This window comes from Nicotiana tabacum, chromosome 18 (assembly GCF_000715075.1).
Source record: "Nicotiana tabacum cultivar K326 chromosome 18, ASM71507v2, whole genome shotgun sequence".
Lineage (NCBI taxonomy): Eukaryota > Viridiplantae > Streptophyta > Magnoliopsida > Solanales > Solanaceae > Nicotiana > Nicotiana tabacum.
In genome coordinates, this window is record NC_134097.1 from 9,890,871 (window position 1) to 9,899,601 (window position 8,731).

Genomic DNA, 8,731 nt, shown 5'->3' on the forward strand with positions numbered 1-8,731 from the left:
AAGAGGGGTCTCAAAAATCCCATAAACTCTTGGGATATTCACAAAGAGATCAAAATATGGCCGGATACTTCTTGACAATCAAATAGTTCAAGAAGTTGGAGATCAATAAATACATTCCAGGAGGTATCCTACATTCGAGAAATACGTTGCTTCAACCTTTGAATCACGGAGATAATCAGGAGAGAAGAATCAAGAGAGAAACAAAATTGTACTCACAATTGATTGATAAAAATATTTTTCTCTTATTTTGTGATACAGTCTATTTTTCATATCTTGAAAATTTATGCAAGCACATTGTAAAGGTAATAGTAGTAGTGTGTGGTTTGTATTTGAAGTATGTGTGAATCTTATTTGTTTCTTTCTTTTGGCATGAAGTTTCTCGAGTGTAGACAAACTTGGATTTCTTTTGTATTTGAAGTATGTGTGAAATGTCGAAACTTGGTGAGGAAGCATTCGACCTTGGCTCGCAAGCTTTCACACTGTTCTCTTGTCATATTTCAGACGAGGCAGGTGTTGTTGTGTTACCTTTTAAAAATAAGATCAATTTAATATTAAAAATCTTAAAAATTGAATCTATAAATCTTAAATCTTAAATTCGACTCTTTAAATATTGTGAGCAGCAAGTCTTGAAGCATTAATTTGTATTTATTTTTTGTGAGAAAATGTTTTCTTGGTACATAAAATCAATGATATCACATTCTATAAATAGACAGAAGTAAATATTAATTATTTCCCACGAGTCTTTAAAGTTGCTTTGCTTGGGACCAGTCTTGACTCCTCTTATCTATAGCGTGGACAACCTACTTCAAATAGGAAACCTATGAAAGCCAAAATAACAAGATCCAGAGGTGAATAACATAAAATTATCCACCCATATGTGAAATTGAATCTAAGAGTTAAAGAATAATTTTATGTAATGTTTTGATACTTTTTGACTCTCTATTGATATCACATTCTATAATAGACAGAAGTATTAATTGTTCCCCCACACGGGTCTTTAAAGCAATCCTTTCTTGTCCGGATCATAAATTGACTAACTTTACGCTGATCTGATTAACTCAATACAACTCTTCTTTATCCGAACTTAGGACCGATACATGCAGAGTCTTGAAGCCAAATGTAAAATGTAAAATTTTTACCTGAATGAGCCGATCTATGGCCAAGTTTTTTTTTTCTTTCACTCTTCGCACTACCTTCAAAAGGTAGGGGTAAGGTCTGCGTACACACTATCCTCCCCAGACTCCACGTGTGAGATTTCATTGAGTTTGTTGTGACCAAATTCTGTTCACTATGTTCGATACTGCTTATACTATCGATTAACGTCATCTTAAATTGAACCCGCTTGTGCAAAATTTTGGATCCGTCATTAAACAACGATATTAAGAGTTTAGGGTCAGATAAACAGATGACCAAAAGGTGACATCCGTCCCTGGAGCAATGACTTGTTCCACCATCCAATGGCTCCCGCTGTGTGTTACACTTGCTGTCGTTGCACCATAGAACAATCTCGAAGCTTTTGTTGTGGAGATTTCCGTGTAGACAGGGATGGAGCTAGTTTTGACTTATGGATTCAGTGAAATCAGTAGTTTTCCCTAAATTTTATATTTGTATAAAAATTTATATAATATATTTAAATAATTTATTCATAAACTAATAAGCTACTTTTTCGATAATTTAAAACTCATGACTCAAAATTTTGGCTCCGAAGTCCAAGCAATCGTTTGCATTATCGTGCAATACGATATCGTAACTCGTAACGTAGGAGTCAAGGATAAGGCATTGGTCTCTCTTTCGGATACTGATTTCTGTTAGCAACTTAGCTGGGTAAATTTCATGGGTAAGTTTTCTGTTCATTATCTAAAAGTTATTTTTTTTGATTACGTAAAAGTTATTCAATTTTGTGTTCATTACCCAAAAATTACTTTTTTTCTTTTGTTACATAAAAATTATTTTACTTTGCTCTAGTTATCACAAAAGTCACCTTGACAAGATTTTAAAATACTTTTACTTGAAAAGTCTATTATGCCTTGACATTATAAATTCTTCCATTTATACAATACCTTTTATATTATATACTATATACTATATTTTTATATAAGTATTTTACCTATATTTAAAATAATTTTATATTATATTATTATTATTTTTATAATATATCCGTACATTTAAATTTTTCATGACACTTAATTTGTTTTATCATATTCAAATATGAACATATTTTAGAATAAAAAAATGGAAAATATATTTATTTCTTAATATTTATTTGAATTAATAAAAACAAATTTGTTTAACAAATGATAATTTTTTTTATGATCACTAAGACTTTTAATTTTTTTAAAAAGATATTTGAGTTTAATATTAAATTTTTTAAAGGTTTATCTGTTAATATTATTTATTTAAAAGTGTTAATATGATGTGTTAGTGTGCTAAATGTGGATATTTTATTTATTGGATTAATGAATATGGCTTGGCTGATAAATATGTGAGCTTTGATTTTATAATTTCATTAAAAATATTTTATTAGGCTCAGTTAAGAACGTTGTTATATTGATTATAAATAAAATATCTAAGTAAAAATATATTATATAATACTCCCTTCGTTTTAATTTATGTGGACCTACTTGACTAAGCATATAGTTTAAGAAAAAAAAGAAGAAGACTTTTGAATTTGTGGCGTAAAATGATGCACACATATTTTGTGTGGCTGTAAAATAACAAAAATAATAACATACCCAGTATTATCCTACAACGTGAGGTATTGGGAAGGTAGTGTGTACGTAGACCTTACCCTTACCTTGTGAGGATAGAGAGGTCGTTTTGTGTGGCTGTAAAATGAGGTACATATATTTGTATGGCTATAAAAAGTGATCATTCTTTTTGGCACAGACTAAAAAAAAATAAGTTTACATAAATTAAAAAGGAGAGACTATATAATATAGAAGGTATTACATAATTGAGATGATTTATAATGTCAAGGGCATAATAGAATTTTAGGTAATTTTTTATAAAATCTTGTCAAAGTGACTATTGTGATAACTAAAATATAGTAAAATAATTTTCGTGTAATAAAAGAAAGAAAAATAATTTTTGGGTAATGAACACAATGTTAAATGACTTTTACATAATTAAAAAAGATAATTTTTGGATAATAATGACAAGGTTGAATGACCACTTATAAAATTTACTCCCAAATTAGCATTGTTCCATCGATGGGACGTACCATTTCATCCTTAATATGGTAAAAATCTACGGACTACAATATAAACAAAGAAAAGTTGTGTTATAAAAAGAGTTTGTTGTTAATTCCAAATGATTAAGGTTATATTCTGGAACCTTGTAAAGTTGATAGTAGTAGTGTGTGGTTTGTATTTGAAGTATTGTGTGAAATGTTGAATTTTATTTGTTTCTTTCTTTTGGCATGAAGTTTCTCGAGTGCAGACAAATTTGGATTGATACAGTATTCTAACTTGGTGAGGAAGGATTCGACCTTGCTGAAAGCTTCCACACCGTTTGTCTTGTCATATTTCAGACGAGGCGAGTGCAGTGACACCAGATTTATTTGAATTTTGTGTTTTTAAAAAATACAATCAATTTAATTATTAGTAAGAATCTTTAAAATTAAATTTGTAAAGCGCAAATCATGAAATCGTCATTTTCACACACGTCAAATCATGCAAATCCCGGGTGCAGATAATATTACTTCTTTGGTGCGAATTTGTGATTGTCTACATTTTCGTGTATTAGCCTACGTCATATGTATCCATTCGTGCGATCAGACCCGAATTGTCTAAAATTTTGTTGTACCATAACAAATGACCTACGAGACAATAGTCATTACTTCGCCATGACTGTTCCTCATTTTTTGACATTTTAGGGTCATAAAACTGGAATTCTGCCATATTCCTAGATTTTCGTGTGCTAGCCATAACCATAACCCAAGATGTAATCACATGATATACCACCTAACTCGCATACTCGTAGCAAGTCCACGCCATCTGTATGCATTCAGGCGACCATACCCGAATCGTCTACAAATATTGCTGGACCATAAAAAACGACCTAAGAAACAATAGTCATCGCTTCACCCTGACCGTTCCTCATTTTTGTTGTTTTAGGACCATAAGAGTGAAATTCCGTCATTTTCCTTGATTTTAGTGTGCTATAACCCACGCCATCTGCATTCATCCAGACGACCGAACCCGAATCGCCTAAAATTTTGCCGGACTATAAAAAACGACCTAAGAAACAATAGTCATCTCTTCGCCATGTACATTTTTTTTGGTATTTTAGGGCCATAAAACTGAAATTCCGCTCGATTCCCAGAATTTCGTGTGTTATAGCCGACGCAATCTGCATGCATCCGGGCGACCGGATCCGAATGGCCTAAAATTTTGCCGGCCCTTTAAAAACGAGCTGAGGAACAATAGCCATCGCTTCGCCATGACCATTCCTCATTTTTGTTGTTTTAGGACCATAAGAGTGAAATTCCGTCATTTTTCTTGATTTTAGTGTGCTATAACCCACGCCATCTGCATTCATCCAGACGACCGAACCCGAATCGCCTAAAATTTTGCCGGACTATAAAAAACGACCTAAGGAACAATAGTCATCTCTTCGCCATGTACGTTTTTTTTGGTATTTTAGGGCCATAAAACTGAAATTCCGCTCGATTCCCAGAATTTCGTGTGTTATAGCCGACGCAATCTGCATGCATCCGGGCGACCGGATCCGAATGGCCTAAAATTTTGCCGGCCCTTCAAAAACGAGCTGAGGAACAATAGCCATCGCTTCGCCATGACCATTCCCGATTTTTGGCATTTTAGAGGCCATAAAACTAAAATTTTACCCGACTCCCATATTTTTGTGTGCTATAGCCCACGCCATCTGCATGCATCCGGGCGACCGGACCTGAATCGCCTAAATTTTTTTCGGACCATAAAAAATGACCTAAGGAACAATAGTCATCGCTTCATTATAACGTTTTCTTCGTTTTTTGGCACTTAAGGGCCATAAAACCTGAATTCTGCCCGATTCCTAGATTTTTGTGTGTTATAGCCCACGCCATGTGCATGCATCCGGCCGATCAGACTAGAACCGCCTAAAATTTTACCAGACCATCAAAAACGACCTAAGAAATAATAGTAATCGTTTCGCTTTGACCGTTCCTCGTTTTTGGCGTTTAGGGGCATAAAACTGAAATTCTGCCTAATTCTCAGATTTTTGTGTGCTATAGCTGACTCTATCTGCATGCATCCGAGCGACCGGACTTGAATCACCAAAAATTTTGCCGGCCCTTTAAAAACGACCTAAGGAACAATAGTCATCGCTTCGCCATGATTGTTCGTCATTTTGTGGCGTTTTAGGACCATAAAACTAAAAATTCTGCCCTATTTTAAGATTTTCGTGTGCTATAGCCAACGCCAATTGCATGTATGCGAGCGTCCGGACCCGAATCACCTAAAATTATACCGGCCCGTCAAAAGTGACCTAAGGAACAATAGTCATTGCTTCGCCATGACCGCTCCTTATATTTTGTCGTTTTAGGAAAAACTGGAATTCCGCCCTATTCTCGAATTTTTGTGTGCTATAACCCTCGCCATTTAATGCATCGAGGCGACCGGACTTGAATCGCCTAAAATTTTTTCGAACCATAAAAAATGACCTAAGTAATAATAGTCATCGCTTCACTATGACCTTTCTTCATTTTTTGCCGTTTTAGGGCCATAAAACTTGAATCCTGTCCGATTCCCAGATTCGTGTGCTATAACGTATGCCATGTGTATTTATCCGGGCAACCGGACCTGAATTGCCTAAAATGTTATTGGACCATAAAAACGACCTAAGGAATAATAGTCATCACTTTGCCATGATCATTTCTCATTTTTTGGCGTTTTAGGGCAATTAAACTGGAATTCCGCCCGATTCTCAAATTTTCGTGTGCTATAGCTAGGAGTGGCAAATGGACGGGTTAAAATGGGCTGAACTAATAAATGAGTTATTGCCCAACCTGCCCAAATATTACTTGGGCTGAAATGGGTTGGATCAATATGGGCTAAATAATGGGTTATAACCCAATCCGCCCAACTTGACCCATTAGTTTTACAATGTAATATCCTTTTGGTTTTTCTTGTAAGACAACCAATGTCATGAGAAATCTTTACCTTTTTGTATCTATTCTCTTTTATTTTGAATTTTCTTTTTGTAAGACACCACCAGCAGCTCTTTTTGTGTCTAAGATCACAACTAATTCGATTTCTTAGATCTGGTAGTATTGACCTTGTTAATTATTGTAACTGATAAAAAATAAATGAAAAATTTAGTGAATCATTAACTTGCAAGGTGAATTCTTGTGAATAGTACTAATTCAGTTATCTATTACAGTCAGTTGATGATTATTAGTTCCAATACCCAAACTAAATTTTCATCTTCATTTTTCATTTTGATTTCACGTCAACTGATATTTTGTTTTTTAAAAATGAAACTATTCAAAGATAATAATTATATGGGATCTATTCTTTCTCTGTTAAGATTAAATTACTTTTTATTTTATTTTTAAATATTCTAAAGAGTATGATTGATCCACAAATGTGATTTATAAAAAGAACAAATGTTTTGACCATATAAAATAATTCTATTCCATCTTGAGATTATAAATTAAAATTCACCTTTCTCGACAAGGAATTACTCCTATTTTTATTTGATTGGGCATCAGTGAAGGTTCACATATGTCCAGCTTCAAGAGAAAATTTTGAGCACTCACACGGGTCATCGTTGGGCACTATCATGGGTCAATTTGGGCTACTGAATTTTCATGGGTTTCTTTGGACTAGACCAAATCAGCCCATCAACAAAATCACTCTAGCCCAAACCCATTAGTACTTGGACGGGTTGAGTGAGTTACATAGGTTTGGGCCTATTTTGCCATCCCTAGCTAAAGCCCACGCCATTTGCACACATCTAGGAGACCGGACCCGAATCCCCTAAAATTTTACCGGACCATCAAAAATGACATAAGGAACAATAGTCATCGCTTAGCCATGACCATTCCTCCTTTTTTGGCGTTTTAGGGCCATAAAAGTTGAATTTCGTTCGATTCCCAAATTTTCGTATGCTATAACCCTTGCCATTTGCATGCATGATGATGTCCACAACACATCTCAATAAGAGATATGATACGCTCGTATGCAATAATAATTACCCAAGTATGAGTCGGGGTCGAATCCACTGGGAGTTATAAGGGGTGTCAGGAGTATATATTTGAAGCAAGCGAATGGTCTACCTAAAATTGCACTTTCACAGCAGAGTTTTGATTTCTACTTCTACTATTACTCTAATGATTGCAAGCTAAGATAAATAGACTAGAGATGAATGTTTTTGATGTTTTACCAAATTTTAAAGGCCTAGATATATGACCATAACCTAGGTGTTTGCCTAATGGGATAAAGACGTAACACTTATTTTGTTGATTGGGGTGTATTATAGCTCTCAACTCTACGTTACCCACTCAATAACCCTCAGTCAAAGAGTGATTTTGTCCAATTTGGCTTTCTCAAGTCCAAATGGGTATCAAGCAAAATAGTTGATATGAGCTCAAGTCGGTTTCTTACTATCTCTAGTTTGAACTCTTTAATTAGGCTAATCAATCTCTCAATTAACCCAATTCCTTGTTAGCCAAGTTATCCTAAAACTAGGTCCCTCTTTCTCAAGTAGAGGCTAAGTCAAATAGGCATGAATTAATATTTGCAACCATTAATTCTAAAATTGAAGTATGAACAAAGCTAAATAATCAACACTCAATCATAAATAAGTTTTAAATTAAATACCCATAAGGTTTATACACTAGGGTTGGGTCACAACCCTAGTAAACATCTAGCTACTCATAATAGAAATTGAAGAAAATAAAGAAGAAAAGCTAATTAAACTCATAATGAAAGATTAAAATGATGAAATCTAATGTTTAAACACTAAAATATTGTCAAGCTTCCTAAAGTAATAAAAAGAAACGGCTACAACAACTTTTATGTTCAAACTTGACCTAAATTTGTGAAATTCGTCTATTTATACTGGGCCAAAAAATCGCGGATAAAAATGCCCCCGAAAAGTTCTGCGGCCACACAATTCCATGTGCGGTCTATAGATTTTTTCAGCTGGCAGGAAGGTTAGTTTTGCAGCCGCACAGTTTTGGATTGTGGCTGCCAAGCAACTTCTACGGCGGCATAATTCTTGTGTGGTCCGCACTTCATAGAGGCGTCAGGACTTGTTTTTTTTTGTTTTTGTTTTTGCATATTCTATGAACTTTGAATCTTTGTCAGTGAAAGCCCAGTTCTGCGGCCGCACATTGATGAAAATCTTTTTAGGTTCTGCTGCTTGGTTTGTGGCCGCAGATGGAATTCTGTGGTCCGCAATTTCTTCTGCGGCCACAAAATTCCTTCTATGGACCGCACATCTTGCTTCTGTGTCCTTTATTGCCTTATGCTTTGGAACACTCATTTTTGAGTCGAATTTCATCATGGGAGACCAAACTTCCAATATTCCTGCAATTTGCACAATTTCATTAGTTTCAGGAACATAATTCAATACTTTCGGACTAAAACAAAAGCTAAAAGGTGCTAATAAGCAGTCAAAATCCCCACTTATCAACTCCCCCAAACTTAAGTCTTTGCTTGTCCTCAAGCAAATAAATTAGTTTCCACCTCCAAAAGTTAAGGGTCATTTCAGCGAGTCAAAGGTG